Source organism: Meles meles, chromosome X, assembly GCF_922984935.1.
Source record: "Meles meles chromosome X, mMelMel3.1 paternal haplotype, whole genome shotgun sequence".
NCBI lineage: Eukaryota > Metazoa > Chordata > Mammalia > Carnivora > Mustelidae > Meles > Meles meles.
The window spans coordinates 3,692,586-3,710,021 of NC_060087.1; the positions used below are offsets into that span (position 1 = coordinate 3,692,586).

General features: G+C 42.2%; 1 protein-coding gene across 4 annotated transcripts in view; it reads right to left on the reverse strand.

The window, feature by feature from the left end:
- The window catches only part of LOC123934352 (neuroligin-4, X-linked), a 295,634-nt gene that overhangs the window by 249,223 nt on the left and 28,975 nt on the right, over positions 1 to 17,436 (reverse strand). For all 4 annotated transcript variants that reach the window (XM_045994380.1, XM_045994377.1, XM_045994378.1 and 1 more), the window contains exons 2-3: positions 14,874 to 15,041; positions 10,921 to 11,007 (exon numbers count right to left, since the gene is read on the reverse strand). The gene's annotated coding sequence lies outside the window, so the exon portion shown is untranslated. The remainder of the gene's footprint in view (positions 1 to 10,920; positions 11,008 to 14,873; positions 15,042 to 17,436) is intronic.

Below are 17,436 nucleotides of genomic sequence, written 5' to 3' on the forward strand. Positions count from 1 at the left end.
AGAGCACGTGCTTCTCCCTCAGGACCAAAAGGCAAGTGCACATCACAGGGACACCATCAAGGATCCCGCTGAAGACAAGTGCAAACACAAGGTGAGAAATAGGTGGCTTCTTCTCAGCTTACAAGGCTGTGACTGAGGTCCCTTTCTGCCTTCCTAGAGACATCCCCTTAGGACTCCCTGTTATCACACTAAACACAAGTGTGCACCTTTTCAGAGCTTACAAGACATGACTAAAGTAGATGAATGTCCAGTCACTAAGATCCCTTTGAGTTTTTAATGCATTCACCTCATTTTGGGTTTGAACAATGGATGTGTATCTTTAGGAACCAGGTTCAATTTGGAAAGACTTTCACACAAGAAACCTACGAAGAACAAAAGTACGAAGGACACACGCACGTTGAGTGAGGGCTACACTAAACCGTCATGACAGGCTTGCGGTGGAATGCTGGATGGGTCCACTTATCATAGACAATGAATGCTACATGCATTCGTTTACTGTTGCTAAATACAAAGTAGCAGCAGAAACTGTTAAGAAGGAAACAATCTTTGACTATGATGTTCCTAAAAAACAAAAAACAAAAAGACAACAACGAAAACGAAGAGAGACCAGAGTTGCTGTAACCACCGGATAAGCGGTTCTCCCCATGACCTTCACAAAGTCTACACCGCTGACAGCATTATTTTTTTTCAATCTTCACTTTGATTTCTTGATGTAATTCTGAAAGCTTTATTCTCCAGGATCTCCCCTGGAGCAGAGCCCTAGGCAACGGCACAGGGTTATTGGTTCATTTCCAGTACCCTGGCCTACATTTTTCTTTAAGTCAAGAGAAGGTAAAGCATTCCTGGAGAAAACGCTATTGCATTAGGAGGCACCAATATTGTGCCTGTCTCCCTCTAAGCGACAGTCATGATACGTCTCTGTGCTTCGGGGAGAACTTCATTCTCGTCTTCCTAGCTGCATCCACGGCTGCCCAGAAACATTAGGATAGGGTATGGTCATTAGGAACCTTGGCCCTCTTTGGATCCGTCTACATGCATGTGAATCAATTCTAGCAGACAGAAACAAAGAACCGTCAAGTTCAATGAATTCTTTCGGAATTCATTATGATATACGTTACACAGAGATGCACATTAGCTATGGAATGAATATGAATATATTTATGACAGATGGACAAAGCCGTGACACTGTCACCAAGGACTGACTTCCTCGTTCTTGTGTTATTAATTCAGTAAAGTCCATAATTAAGTAGTAATTCAATTAATTCAGTAATTCACTTTGGACTGTGTAGGAGCACTGGGTCAGATGCGATGGTGGTTACCATAATAGAAAATATTTGCTATATTTGAGGGATTTTTCAGGCTCATTGGGACGTCAAACATTTAAGTAAATGGGCAGGAGAATGCAGGTTAACAGAGATGCCCTCTTCAATACATGCTCATCACAGAGGAGAAAGGCTTCCCTGGGAAATGACATTCAGGTGACATCATGACATTAGATGAAACAGGATTTTCTCAGAAACTCAGTTACAGGAAGAAAGGTCAGCTAGCACATCACAACACATGAGGGTCCGAGTCCACACTGCTGATTCTGGAAGGTTCTGAATGGTTCAAGCTGCCCAGGACAAAGCATGTGGAAGGATGTGAGAAATGGGAATCAATGGGGACCTTGCCCAAGTCACCAAAGGCCATCCCAGTAGACCCCAGTCTTTGTTCACACAAGGGGAGGGGTCTTCCAGACACATCCATCCTCAGGTACAGAGGGTACGACTCCAGAAGGAGACAGCAAAGAAGGAAGGAGCGTGCTAAGTGCATATGTTTGGGATCCAGAGCTAAACAAAATTCAGCGAAGGAGAAGTCAGGAGGTTCTTACTGAAAGACTGAGAAGCAGCCTCGGGAAGGAGGAGGAGAAACAAGAGCCCATCACACATGAAAAGAGCATCCCAAGGAAGGAGACGGATGTCCTGGAGGTCATTGATGAGGGCAGCTGAGATTCATCTCCAGGCACTCCCAAGATCATGGCCAACTATACGTGGTAGACTGAAGAGTGCACCTCCCCAAAGTCATGCATATCCAAATCCCCCAGAACCCTTGATCCTGAAACAATGGGACACTGACCCCTGTGCAATTGGAAATCCACATCTAACTTCTGACTCTCCCAAAACATACCTACTTCCATCCAACTCTTGACTGCAAGCCTTACCAAAAACATAAAGTCAGTTTACACATATTTTGTACATTCTATGTATTATGTAGTACTGTATTTGTACAACAAAGTAAGCTAGAGAAAAGAAAACATTCCTAAGAAAATCATAAGGAAGAGAAAATACGTTTACAAGGCTATATTGATAAAAAGAAATTCAGGGCGCCTTGGTGGTTCAGTTGATTAAGCATCTGCCTTCAGCTCAGGTCATGATTTCGGGGTCCTGGGATCAAGCCCTGCATCAGGCTCTCTGCTCAGTGGAGAGTCTGCTTCTCCCTCTCCCTTTGCTTTCCACTCCCCCTGCTTGTACTGTTTCTCCTTCTGCATGTCATTTGTATGTCAAATACATAAAATCTTTAAAAAAAAAATTGTATGTATCAGTGAACCTGGGAAGTTCAGACATGTATTGTTCTAGAGTCAAGTGTATATAACTTTCTACAGCAAAGGATTTCTCAAGGGTATTTTATATGTGATTAAATGTAGGACCGTGAGATGGAGAAATGGTGCTGGATGATCTGGGTGAGCCCAGAGGAATTGCAAGTTGTTTACTAGAAGGAAGCAGGGCATCAGAGAAGAAGATGGAACTCGATATGACCAGTAAGCAGAGAGGTGAAAAGGAATATGGAGCCACAAGGCAAGGAAGGGTGGCCCCCCCTGGTGTGCAAAAATGCAAGGAAAGGCATTCTCCCCTAGCCCTTGCAGGAGGCAGCAGCCCAGGGGGACACGTGGGTGTTTGCCCCCCAATAACTGGACTCTAGAGCTGTATTTATTCACATGTGCTGAGCAGAACGTTAAGGTTGTGATCATCTGTTACAGCAGCCATGAGAAACTCATACCTGGGAGGAAGAGTAGCAGCAGAGGAATGTAATGATCACCTGTTTTTTAAGAAACACAGAGCAGGCAAAGGTACAGAACAGCAGAATGGTGCCTTCTGGATGTGCAAGATTGCCACTGCGTTTCCAAATACAGGGCATGTCAGAAACCAAGAAGAGAGATTGTCAAGCATCTAGCACAGAGCATTGGTCAGGACACATGCACCATTAGAGCTGGTGTTTGCTTTCTCAGCCCTGAACAGTCCAATTATTTGGTAATTTCTTTTGAAGAAAAAAAAAAAGGATTGTTCCAATGACTCTTTAAAAGAGATCAAGCCAAGGATTTTCAGAGACACAAAAACAAGATGGCAGCCTTGTTGAGAATGTCTTCAAACACCGCCACGCACGTTCAATGAAACTGTCTTAAATGGACTTCCTCCTTAAATCCACTCTTACTCTGGTCAGCTATGCTGGAATCCCAGCTCAATATTTTATTCCTTTTAAAAAATGTAAGCGATGGTCGATGTCACATCATCTCCGAGACTGGTTCTAAGACTTAAAACCACAGAAATGGGAATGCTTTTTCAATGTTGGTGGTGGTGAAACTGGATCGGTACCGGGACACGTGGGCACGATAATCTGATGTTTCCAAAGATAAAATGATAAAGGACAGTCATGCACTGTCAGGGGAAGTTGCCCTCATTCATTAATTTTTGAGCAAGTATTGGGTTTAAATATTTTTAATGTGTAACTTATGATATCTTATCAAAACAATTAAATTAAGGGCTCCTGGGGGCTGCAGCCCATGGAGTGTCTGACCCTTGGTCTCAGCTCGGGTCATGATCTCAAGGTCATGAGACTGAGCCCCAGGTTGGGTTCCACACTCAACGGGAGACCGCGTGAGATATTAAATTAGTGGAGATTTCTAATGAACTCATGATGATAAAAGACGTTGACGTGTAAATCCTACCAGTGACAGACCAAAGGAACACCTACTCTGAAACGATGACTCTGTGACCAGCCCCTGTCCCATGGTAAACTTCACCTCCCTCATGAATCGGTAATTCTGGAAAGGTAAGAAATTTGTGAGGTCACCGATCTTGGACACAGAATACTCTTCATTCACCTGACACCCTTCCCTTGCCACCCTGCCAGACTTTATTTGTTAACCTTCTTCCCAGAACAGCATCATTTGAACAAGCCAATCAATTACCATTAAAAGCACAACTGAGAAACCAAGCGTTCCCCAAGGAAGGCTTGAATTTTCTAAGTAATTGAGAAGAAAATATAGCGGCTAAAATACTAGTCCATTTAGAAGACTTAATTACAGATAAGTCAATGCTAAATAATTTATATTCTTCTGTGCATATATATGAGACTAGAACAGAATTGGGGGAGTGAGGAACAACGGCTTTGCCTCCAAGTGCCTGTTACCTACAGACAAACGGCATAAGGCACCATATTTATTTTCTTCTTATTCCGGGTTTGCAAAATTCAAGGAAGAAAATAATACTTACTCATCTGTGGATAAAGCTAAAATGCCTGGCTTCCTGAGTGTGATACTAGGATTTATAGTAAGAAAAGTTTATTTGACCATCTTTCTTAGCACAGAGCTCCTAAAACCCTGGGAATTTACTAAGTGGTAAGAGCAATGAAGGTGTTTTGGTTATGTTATGAGGTGGTTTTTGGCAAGTATCTAGGAAGGGGAGCTGGTGGCTAGCAGAGACACCTGTGTGATTGATCAGAAGTGGAACTTTCTGTCCTGGCTCAGTTCTACCTACCTTGGACGCCCAGGGAGGGGAGAAGAGCTGAAGGTTGGATCTGTCACCAGCCCCAATGACTTAATCAGTCATGTCTGTGTAATGAAGAAGCCTCCATAAAAACCCACAAGGATGGGGTTCAGAGAGCTTATAGGTTGGTGAAGATGGTGAGGGCTTGGGGAGAGAGGTAGGCGTGGAGAGACTATGAATGTTCCATACCCTTTGTCCATACGTTACTCTGGGCTACTCCTGAGTTGTAGCCCTTAATAATAAACCTATAATGGAGAGAGCAACATGTTTCTTTTTGAGTTCTGTGAATCAACTGCTTTAGCAGATTAATGGAACCCAAGGAGGGCATCGTTGGAACCTCTGATCTATACAGCTTGTGAACTTGCCATTGGCCTGTGAAATGTAAGGTGGGCAGTCTTGCAGGACTGAGCCCGTACCCTGTGGGATCTGACCCTGTCTCCAGGTAGAACTATAGGACACCCAGCTGCTGTCGGAGACCAGCGTTACGGTATGGGAAACCCTCCCCAGCACAGAAATCCTAACGGGTGGTCAGAATCCCCCTTACTAAAACATATGTTCTGCAATGATGTCATCATGTTAAGAAAGACGTGCATAAGAATTTTCTGTGTAATAGAAAAAAGTTGCATCCTCTCTGAGGCTGGTCAGCTCTGGACCACTGTGTAGGGAAGCTTTAGGCACAGAAGGATACCTTCCCAGAGTCGGATGACATTGGCCTCCTGCAGGCTCATTCCCTCCCCTTCTCAGCTGAATGGACAGGAGGAGGTAGGAGGATAGTCCAAGTCCCTTGTCTACGTGGTCTACTTAGCCAGGAGTTGGCCTCACCCCACTTCAAAACTATGGGTTTGAGCGTGCTGACCTGCATTACCCTATGTGTCATGCATTGTGCTTGGTACAGGGAAGAGGGAAAGTTCTCTACATCCACTGCCAACTGCATATACAGGACTTTGTAAAGGTTCTTGTAAGGGGACAAGGGACACTGCTGCCGTCCATTGTATTAACCATGCTTGCATGGGTTCAGTTACATTCTGCCCCACCCAAGTCCTCAATGTTGCTTTCCCCATCGCCCCACATCATGGTTAAATAAATTCATCTTGAGGGACTCCACAGATGCTCCTGTTTCAGCAGTCACTATAGAAAAAGGGAAAGAATTAGGGCATGTAAAGGAACATGCTTAAGCAAAAGATCCTCAATCATCTACAAGTGAAATATAGTTTGTTAATATTTACTACCGCAGCATGCCAAGTAGGACATCCAACAACCTGCCAGAGAAAAACCAAACAGCCCCATTCCCTATGGATATTAATTACCCACTTCAAGGAAGCATGCTGAGTCAGAATTTTCTTGCTCTCCAATTCTCAAACACACCAAAAATGGAATCAATGAACTCCTTGGCTTTAACTTTACCCCATGCCCTTTGCTCAAAAGTTTAGTGAAGCAGAATAAAGTCACGATAATTGGGTGCACTGAATCAAGTGCTCTTTCTTCTAGATGATAAAACAAGTGGATGGGGGCATGGCCACTCCGGCCCTTAATTGGGAGCCTGAGTCCTAACAGACGCAGCCATCAGAATTATGGCTACAGCAGTTGAAGAGGAGGCATGCGAACAGGTGTGTGTCTGCGGCGTCACACAGGCTGTGTGGATGATCGCCAAATCTCTCCTTGGCGCGTGGAGACTTCAGAGGTGACATTCCCGAGTGCTCCCAGACCCCACTCATGCATGTGTACCATGGTGCAGGTTACAAACACCTGCTCTGGGTCTAAAGGAAGGTAGAGGGTCGAGGAGGCATTAATGGAATTCCCAATGTGAAAACATGCATGCACATACATATAGCTTGTGTATATGTGTGCACATGCCTAGTACATGCGTCATGTGTGCATACGTGTATCCTATGTATATGTATTGTTTTGTGTGTGCATGCATAATTTATGTTAATTTATGTTAATATCCATGCCTGCTTTGCACGGGTGTGATGTTCTCCATGTGAAAACATGTATGTACACATGCCTTATTTATGTGTGTACACATAATACATGTATCATTTGTAAACATGCGTGTATCGTGTGCATGTATTTGAACGCATGTTATATATGAGGGTGTGATTTATTTTATATGAATATTCATGGCCAATTTGTGAATCCAAGATGTTCTCCATGTGAAAACATGTACGTACATACCTTATTTATGTGTGTACACACATAACCCACGTATCATTTGTGCACATGCATGTATCATATGTGTGTACATGTATGTGCTGTGGATGCATGTATAATTTATTTCATATTAATATTCATGGCTGATCTGTGAGTCCAAGATAGTCTCCATGTGAAAACATGTATGCCTATGTATGTGTGTACATGTACAATACATGTATTGTCTGCATAGACTGTATCATACACGTGTGTATATGTATGTATAGTACATGCATGCATAATTTATTTTATATTAATATTCATGACTGATCTGTGAATCTGAGATGTTCTTCATGAATGGTCCTGCCGCTCTCCAAACAATCATGCCATGTCCTCGAGTATGGATGGGGAAACTCATAGTATAGGGTCAAATGAGAAATATGTTTGGCTTTCCAGGCCCTGTGCTCTGGGACAGTCATTTGATTTTGGCCCAGCAGGTGGACAAGAGCCACAGACAAAAAATAAATAAATAAATAAATGTCAGGGTGTGGACTGGGTTCCAATAGAAATTTATAGAAACAGGTGACTTGCCCACAACTTATGGCTGACTCACCTTGTGCCTGCATATGTTTCAAGGTCATTTACTCAAAAGTTGAGTTTATTAATGTCCTCCAGAGAAGAACAAAATTAACTTGGGCATAAATAACTCATAAATAGTGTAAAATAATCTACATAACTAGATACAATTGTCCCTTTATTCTACTCTGAAATATATCATTTTGGCAGAAAAGCAGCATTAAATTAGGGGGAAAAGCAACAAGTACTGTCTGTGTTGGTGCAAAGGAAACAGTATGGGTTTGGAAAATTGTTGAAAAGAAAATGATCGAGGAGAACCAAAACCGAAGTATTTATATTTATCTTCGGTATTAGATATTATATATTACATATTTTATATGTGTATAGCATATAATCACATTGCATATATTACATTTACATTATATTTATGTAAGTTTTATATTATTATATTTAACTCTATATACCAGTCCCTTTACCACATGGATTGACAGAACTCCTCTGTGTCCCTCTGAATCACAAAACGTTTAATAAAAGATCTACTGGCATAATGAGCTCAGAACTAAATAGAGTATAAACAAACTATCTGAACATTCAAATTTATTCTTAGCCCCTACGCTAGTCCTCATCATCAGGACCTGTGACGTACTCATAAATTCAGTTCCATATAATCCTGAAATCCCAATTCCTGGTTCATCTTTGCATCCCTCTTTTTTTTTTTAAGTTTTTTTATTTATTTGTCAGAGAGAGCACAAGCAGGGGGAGCAGCTGGGGGGGAAGCAGGCTCCCCACTGAGCAAGGAGCCCAATGAGGAACTCGATCCCAGGACCCCAGGATCGTGACCTGAGCCGAAGGCAGACACTTCACCGACTGAGCCACCCAGGCGCCTCTGCATCTCTTCACTTAAAAATGAAAATTAGGACTCCAGGACAGCATGGAAGGAATTTCCCTTGGTCATCAGTTTTGAACTGAGCTAATAAGCCATCTTGGGAATAAAATCGAGTAATTTCGAAAGCCATTGCAGAAACGTATGAAAATCCACTGCAAAGAGTCTCCTTTCACAGATGTTACCAAAGCAGACAATGCTCAGGCAACATTGTATAGAAAATGATTCAAGGGGCCTACGTTGAAGTTTTCAAGTATCAGAGAGGCTTCCTGAATGTTTTTCCTAGGAAGCTCTTTTCTATCATTTATAATCAGATGCCCCCCAGTGAAAGGGGGAATGGATGCCCATCTCTCTGTTCTTTCCATCTCTCAGCAGCCTGGTCATCAAGAAGGAGCTACTTAGCAGCAGACCTAGATCAAGGCATCGTCGCCCATGTACCTGCCAGCGCCCCTTGTAAATGACAATGACGGCAAACAAAGACCCACGGAGCTCTCACTTCTCATGGACACATGTTGGGAATGCCTGAGCAGGAAAACTCCCTGTCATGAGCTTTGCATCTAGCCATGCCATCGTCAGGATATAACACAGGAAGTTCCAGCTGGGGATCGCCCCTCACCAAGTGTGAGCACCAGGCACACCCCAATTCAGATGGGCTCCAATTTGGAATCAGCCTTCATCAAGGTCATCCCAAAGTGGAAGAAGCACCGAGCACACCCTGATTCAGATGGGCACTTAGACAACCTCTTGCACGCGGGCGCGCGCACACGCACACACACACACACACACACACACACACACACACACACACAGAGGTCAATAACGCCTGGTGCTTTCAAATGCAGATTGAGCCCAAGTGCCCATGGCCAAAACCCAAAAGGCCCTTTCTAGATTCAGAAGTCCTCATTTTGCTCTCCCGATGGTGCAATTTATATAATGTTCCCTCTGGGTTTCATTACATGAGCTGTCACGTTATGAGCTGTGACCAGTCCACGGCTCGGAGCGCGATGCCAGACCTATTACCGCGGCTTCTCCTGGAAGCGAGACAGCCTGATTGTATTAAGCAGAGTGCTCCTAGCACAGCGGCTACCGGAACGATCATGACCAAGCCACATCGGGCTGCCATTCCAACATCGGACAGTGTGAGAAGGAAGACAAAGCATTCCAAGACTTCATGCCCCCGTTAGATACCAATTCTCCTCCAGATGGAAAAACAGAAATAAAAACATGCAGGAGAAAAAAAAGTTAAAAAAAAAAAAAGCCCCCCTCCCTTTTTTTTTTAGAAAGCTACACAATTCATAAGACAAAGGAATTTACATAATGTGCTGTTAATGATGATTTAAGTGTATGTGCTGATGAGAAATGTCTCTGTATGTTGAATGCCTTTGGTAAAATAACCTACACACACTCAAAATAGAAATCATTGTCCCATCTATAATCATGTTCCAAATTTGCATGTTGATAACAAAAGGGGGAAAGCGTGAGTCTTTGTTAATTAAAAATAATCTTTGAAACAAAAAAAAAAGAGCACTTTTTTATGGCAGGAAATGGGGGAGGAGTTTGGAGATCCAGTTTCTTGGGAACAAGGGTTTCATATAAAAAACACGACCTTGATAATCTTGTAGAATCCAGGAATCCTACGGAAGTTTGTTACCGACATAGGAAAGATATGAAATTTCATGGTCAAGTCTAAGGAAGATGAAAGCTGATTGTGGTCTCAACAGTGGAAAATGTTTGGAAGCTTGGTACAGAAACCGATGAGAAAAATGGTATATAACGAATATGTGAGTGATATAATCATAAATACTTGTCAGCAGAGCTTGAATTGACACCTGAGCCATGAAAAGACATAATCATTTACCTGAAACATAGTAAAACATATCCTTTCTCATATCTAAGCATGGGAAGGGATGGGTCCAGATTTTGAAGTATACAATCATTCCATGAACAAGTACTCACAACCAGAGATCACAAAAGTAGTCTACCCATGTTCCCTTCCTTGGGATCTGCTCTATTCCTGTTCTCCAGATAGAGAGAAAGATCCCGTGGTCTCAGTGGGCCCTTGGCCTGCATTAGAACCACAACTCTGACATTTTGGATCCCATTCTCAAGGAACCACGGCCATTCCAACCACGGCCCTCACAGCTTGGGATGCTCTCTCTAGAAGAGAGTGGGCGTTCAGTATCCCATGGGCTTGAGGGTCAATTTTGGAGCAGTTTATACAGGTGATCAGAAAGCTGAGCCTCTCGTTTGCATACACCTAATTAATAAGATATAGTCAGCCTTGTAGCTATTTGGAGGAACAAGTAATTATTACAAAATCCTCCATTTCCAATGCATGCCAATATATGCACTCCAAACGAGCTTCAAATCACCGCTTTGCACTTTGGTTCATTTCCAACAGATTGTGAGAAAGAAAACTAATTTTACTACCAAAGTAGCCAGGAAGCATTGCTAGATTTGGTTTACCCAGGCTACGAATGCCTCAATAACGTAAGTAGGCAGAAGTCAACGATCACTTTTAATACTCACCATTACATTGTCCTTCTAAGAAGATGCCTTTAAAAATGCCTCCATGGACATATAGTTGCCGTCTTTTCCATCTCAACACATTTGTTCCTATTAAGATAAAAACAACAAAGAGACATTGGTGCACTCAATAAAAGAGATTGGTGAGCCCGCTTCGAAGCCAATGTTCTATTGCTCACATAACCTTTCTTATGGGTTGTTATAGGAACCACTGGTAATGGCAGAAAGTGATTCTTAGCTGGGTTCTTCATCGGTCTAGGTGCTCATCATGACAGGACACCTGCACAGGTGTGGCTAACTGTAGAAGCCACAACTCGTCATGCCGGTCATCACGTGGCATGACGATTTTTAGAATCAACGGAGACAGATTAAGAATTCCAGTCTCGTCTGCATTCATTTGGGCTTTTTTCCACGTTTGTTGATGATGACAATCAATTTAGCGCATGTCTATGTGCGATCTAGCTTATTTAAGTTAAGAGTTTTAAATCTCTGCAAAGATCCATTGGCCAAGGGAGCCCATCCGTGTTCTAGAAATTGTTTATTTAGAAGAACTAAGCCTGAGTCTGCAGATACTGTTCTTTCCCCTACAGCAATGGGTCAGGATGGGAAGACGTAACACTGTGCTCTTTCCCGGCTGCACTGTGAGAAAACTCGCGTTCACTGCAGCCGTAATCATCCCAGGATCGTCGAGCATTCTTCTTGTCATCTCAACATGGCATCTTCTGTCTAGAGGGTGACTCTCACACAACGCTGCCCCTTCTACTTACAAGTGATGATCACAACAAGGCAAGTGGGTCCTTGTGAGCTATTTGACAGAATACCTGCTTGCCACAGACACCATTTCAGAGCGCTAGGAAGGAGAGGGAGCGGAAAGAGAGACTACCTCATTTAATGCACTCCTCACGCTACCTCAATGCTTGAGGAGTCTTAGGACCAAGTAGATGAGGTCTCTGGGTTTGAAAGCTAACGAGCTAGCACAGTATTAAACTGTCAGAAGGCGGGGTCCTATTTTAAGGATGCTTTGATTACTCATAACAATTAGCAGAATTACTTATCACTAGGTGTTTTGGGAACAGTGTTGATTAAGTATATTTTTGAAAATGATTTCATGTCACAACAATCACAATGGCATTCATCATCACTGACCCTTCTATAGCCGTGCAGTGTGGCTATCAGGACACCTGTTTTATAGTTGGAAAACCAGTGTTCACATGCTAAGTCATGCGGCTCATAGGTTTTATGGCAGAGGGAGGCAGAGCTGAGTCTCCCTGGATGTCCACGACCACACAGTTGACCAAACTGAGCTGCCTCGTCACTAAATGAACGATCATAGCTAACATGTATGTAGCGGGTCAACATTTTCACACGTCATCTTCTCAAGAAGCATAGAAGGTAGGGAAGAGCATTATCACCATGAGCTGAAAAGGGGGAACCAGAAGGATATTAGGCAATGAGCCCAAGAGCACAGAGCTGCAAACGGAGGGCTGGACTCACACGAGGTACCCCACCACCCGGGCTCAGGTGGGACAATGAACATCTTTTCTGTCCCACATCCTCAGCCCCCACACTGTGGGAATCTACAGCTGAAATGGTTTTCACCCACAAAATGGGCTATTTGATACCACAGCAACGACAGACTCATAGTGCATGGGTGATGCACGCAGTAGACGCTCACTGAATACCAGCTATCCCCACACTGTATCATTAATACTGCAACTTGAAAATTGGCCCTGTTTCTATTTCACTTGATCATAGGTCATCTCTTGGCTCTCACCCACAGACAAGTGTTAAATACACAACTACAAAGTTAACTATATATGTGGTTCAGGAAAGTTCTAGAAACATTAGTATGAATTATGTCTGTCTGGTCAAATTTTTTCTTTCTTGTGATAGGGACGAGAGAAATGGTCCTTAATTATTATCTTAAGGTTGAGTTTTTGTTGGTTTCTTGCTTTATTTTGTTATTTTTTTTAAGGTACACAAGTAGGATGGAATGATTGGTCATACCGACATGTGTTTTATTTTAAAATCTGCTATTACTAAAATCTGATAGAACAAAATCAATAGTCCCATCCCATGGTCATCTAGTTGAGTGGAAGTCTCCGGAAAGAACTCTGTTCATCTGTATACCCTAATACCGAATGGTATTCAAAGCTGGTACACCCTACATCAGGAATGCTTCTACCAGTCCTGCTTTCCCCCGTCCCATCAACTCCCCAACCTCTCTTAATAGAGCCTACCCTCCCCCAATCTTATTGTATTATGTCTCCTGCTGTGCAAGGCTAAATACATTCCAAATACTTTTAGTTTCTTCATCGAGGATAACCTTTTATGTGTGAACTCACAACGTAGCAATCTCCCAGACTGATTTTTGTGTGAGAAATTGCCCAACACTGAGAAGTCTGAGACAGAAATGGGCCCATTAGGATATCCATCCTAGATATGCCACTTTGGGACTAACCGTTGAAAAGGAAGGATAGAAATCACCAACACGCACCCCTGCAAATATGCCATTTTTCTCATGTGTTTTCTGCTTTATGATTCACCATGGGACATGCTGTGAGAAGCTTACTTTGCGTATTTGAAGCTAAGTTATAAGATATAGTCATTGTCAAACGTTAAAGAAGGTTAAAGAAGGTAAAAGAATAAACTCTCTAGATTAAAATATTACTTTTTTTAAGATAAAAATACTTCTTGGTGTTGATGAGGATGCAGAGAAGGGAGAACCCTCCTACAGTGTTGGTGGGAATGCAAGCTGGTGCAACCACTCTGGAGAAAAGCATGGAGGTTCCTCAAAAAGTTGAAAATAGAGCTACTCTACAACCCAGCAATTGACTATTGGGTATTTACCCTAAAGATACAAATGTAGTGATCTGAAGGGAAATGTGCACCCCAATGTTTATAGCAGCAACGTCCACAATAGCCAAACTATGGAAAGAACCTAGATGTCCATCCACAGATGAATGGATTAAGAAGATGTGGGAGATAGATAGATATAGTGGAATACTATGCAGCCATTAAAAATGAAAAGAAATTTTGACATTTGCAAAGACATGGTTGGAACTAGAGGGTATTATGCTAAGTGAAATAAGTCAATAAGAGAAAGAGAACTATCATATGATCTTTCTGGATATGAGGAATTTGAGAGGCAGGGCAGGGGGTCATAGCGGGTAGGGAGAGAAACATGAAACAAGATGGGGCTGGGGAGGGAGGTGAACCATAAGACTCCTAATCTCACAAAACACACTGAGCGTTGCTGGGGGTGAGGGGGTAGGGAGAGGGCGACTGGGTTATGGACACTGGAGAGGGTGTGTGCTGTGGTGAGTGCTGTGAAGTGTGTAAACCTGATGATTCACAGACCTGTACCCTGGGGCTAATAATACATTATATGCTAATTTTTAAAAACCTGTAACATTTGAGAAAAATGTATTAATAAAATATGCTTTGGGGATGCAATAATTGACTATGGAAAAAAAATACTTCTTGATTTTACTATTACCTTTGGACTGCATGGCCTATATCAAAGGCCTTAAAAGACAGAGAAATGTGACTATAAATTGCTGATTATTTTGGAAGTCACATTACACTTTATAATCTAAGGTTTGACACAGAAACTATACCCTATCACGTACTTACATTTGTAATGACTTACTCTGTACTTAATATTTATTCATTGATATAGAAAAGAATCCTTTTTTTTTAAGTTTTGTGGGTATTTTCATTTTTTTGGTTTTTTTAGTCATGTCTGCACGGAACATAAGACTTGAACCTACACCCTAGGATTGAGAGTCACATGGTCTAGTGACTGAGCACTAATTGAAGCAATATTTATGAGTCACTACTATATTAACAATATTATAGCTCATTAATATATTAGCAAATGTTGCCATCACATTATCATTTCATTTTAACAGAATCTTAGCCTGTAGAGAGCACCTTCGTCAAAGCATACAGACCTTTTGAGGAACAGGAGGCGTGGAATGGAGAATGATGAGTTCCACACTAGGACAATGCTTCAAGGAAGCCTCTCCATATGCTTTCATCTTTACAGCTGAAGATACGGGGCTTCATGAAGACGTTCATAGCCATTCCCATTCACCCTGGGTAGTAGGTCAAGGGGATACCTAGAATACAAGAGAGAAAGATAGAAATGCCTTCCTAAAAGACGGCATTCATGGGCCTCTGGCTTTCCAAGAGGGCACTGATACGATTGTATCCCTTTGTACCTAAGTAACTCGTAATAAATATTGTCGCGAACTACACTGACAAAAGAATAGAAAGTACCAGGCCGGGTACAGGTGAGCACCTAGGAAAGTCTTAGGAGCTGCAGAGAAGAGTGTCTAAAGAGAGGGGGGTGAGAAGGGCCATATTAGTCAGAGGAGAGCTTACAGAAGGCATGAGCAGGCAGCTGCACCAGAGCCCTCAGGGTTCTCAAGAGGTCCACACTATGACTCAGCTTGGGACTCCCTAGGCTTCAGCAGCACCATTACGAATGTCTGCACCAGGCTAGCACACACGTGTACAAAACCAGGAGAAGAGAAACTCTTTTTTAAAACCTAAACATATATCAGGGTGCCTGGGTGGCTCAATGGGTTAAAGTCTCTGCCTTCAGCTCAGGTCATGATCTCAGGGTCCTGGGATTGAGCCGCCATCGGGCTCTCTGCTCAGCAGGGAGCCTGCTTCCCTTCCTCTCTGTCTACCTGTAATGTCTATCTGCCAAAATAAATAAAAATCTTAAAAAAAAAAAAGAAAGAAAAGAAAAACCTAAATATATTTCAGAGCTATTTAAAAATTTTTGTTTTCATTTTATTTTATTTTTCTCAGGGTTACAAGATTCACTGTTTATGCACCCCACCCAGTGCTCCATGTAATCCGTGCCCTCCCTAATACCCGCCACCAGGCTCATCCAACCCTCCACTCCCCTCCCCTCCAAAACTCTCCGTTTGTTTCTCAGAGTCCACAGTCTCTCATGGTTAGTCTCCCCCTCCAATTTCCACCAATTCACTTTTCCTTTCCTTTTCCTTATATCCTCTGTGTTATTCCTTATGCTCCATATTTTTTTTTAAGATTTTTGTTTATGTAATTTGAGAGAGAATGCCAGCGCAGCGGGAGAGGGGCAGAGGGAAAAGCAGAGTTCCCACTGAGCAGGGAGCCCCATGTAGGGCTCGATCCCAGGACCTTGAGATCATGACCTGAGCCAAAAGCAAATGCTTAATGGACTAAGCCACCCAGGCTACCCTAAAAAATGTTTTAAAAATCCTAGGGGCTCCTGGGTGGTTCAGTGGATTAAGCCTCTGCCTTTGGCTCAGGTCATGATCCCAGGGTCCTGGGATCGAGCCCCATATTGGGCTCTCTGCTCAGCAGGGAGCCTGCTTCCTCCTCTTTCTCTGCTTGCCTCTCTGCCTACTTGTGACCTCTGTCAAATAAATAAATAAAATCTTCAAAAAAAAATCCTAGGGTTATTCATCATTTATTTAACTTTTTCTTGAGTCACAGTGACCTGCCGATTTTCTGCAAGAAAGATGAGAGGAATTTTCATTTTGAGAGATTTCTTTGGTAGCTATTAAAAAAGGACTGACATAAGAAAAGAATGTATGTCTAGGTTTCGGGGGGGTCATCCTGGATATTTCTAGACGTGTACATAAATGTTCAAATTAACATAAGTAACCTAATTTATGTAACCCAAATTTTATCTCCCATCTCTCAAACAGAACAATCTTCCAAATTACATCCATTTTGGAAAAGATGCATATTTAATAAAACATCTGTTTCTGCCTTGGATTTGCTCCCAGTCTTATACAATGTTCAAATTGTTTAATTTTTAGCATTATCAAAGCCGAGTGAAAAACAACATAGAGACAAATTTCTCTTCAGAACATAAAAAGCGTGACTTAAAATATATACTGTGAATTACAGCGTTACACAATCCTACTTCTCCTGAATCAACCCAAAATTCAGATGAACTCTCAAAGAATTCATTTCTAGCCCCACATGGCTAGGTTTGACCTAAACCTTTACAATGAAACTAAAAAGTACTTGAGTCATCTATTCAGCAAGCAGTAGACACAAACAGCAAAGCATGCAAATTTATAGCTTTCGTGTAAGACATAAAATAATTAAGCTCCAAAATCCTTAGTGTCCCTAAAATTTATCACTCTCAATTTTATAGGTATGGGCTAGAATGGGAAATTGGAAGTCTTTCTCTGATGCGGTCTTTAAAAAAAAATACAGAAGAAAAATTGTAAAAAGTCTAGGAACATCCATAACAGCAAGAAAAAAATTTAAAAAAAAGATAAAAGGCTTCTAAAAATAAATCACATAAGTATATTGACTAATCCACACATTTTCAGTTAATCGTGCACGTTTATAAGCTCAGTAATTGAGGAAGAGCGATGTTCCCTTAGGGGGAAGACAAACTTGCCGCTACAACTACGTTAAATAAAGGATCAAAGATGTCCTCTGATATTCTCTCTGGCTCGGCGGCATTTTCGAAGACACGGAGATGGCCGGGTTCTTAAC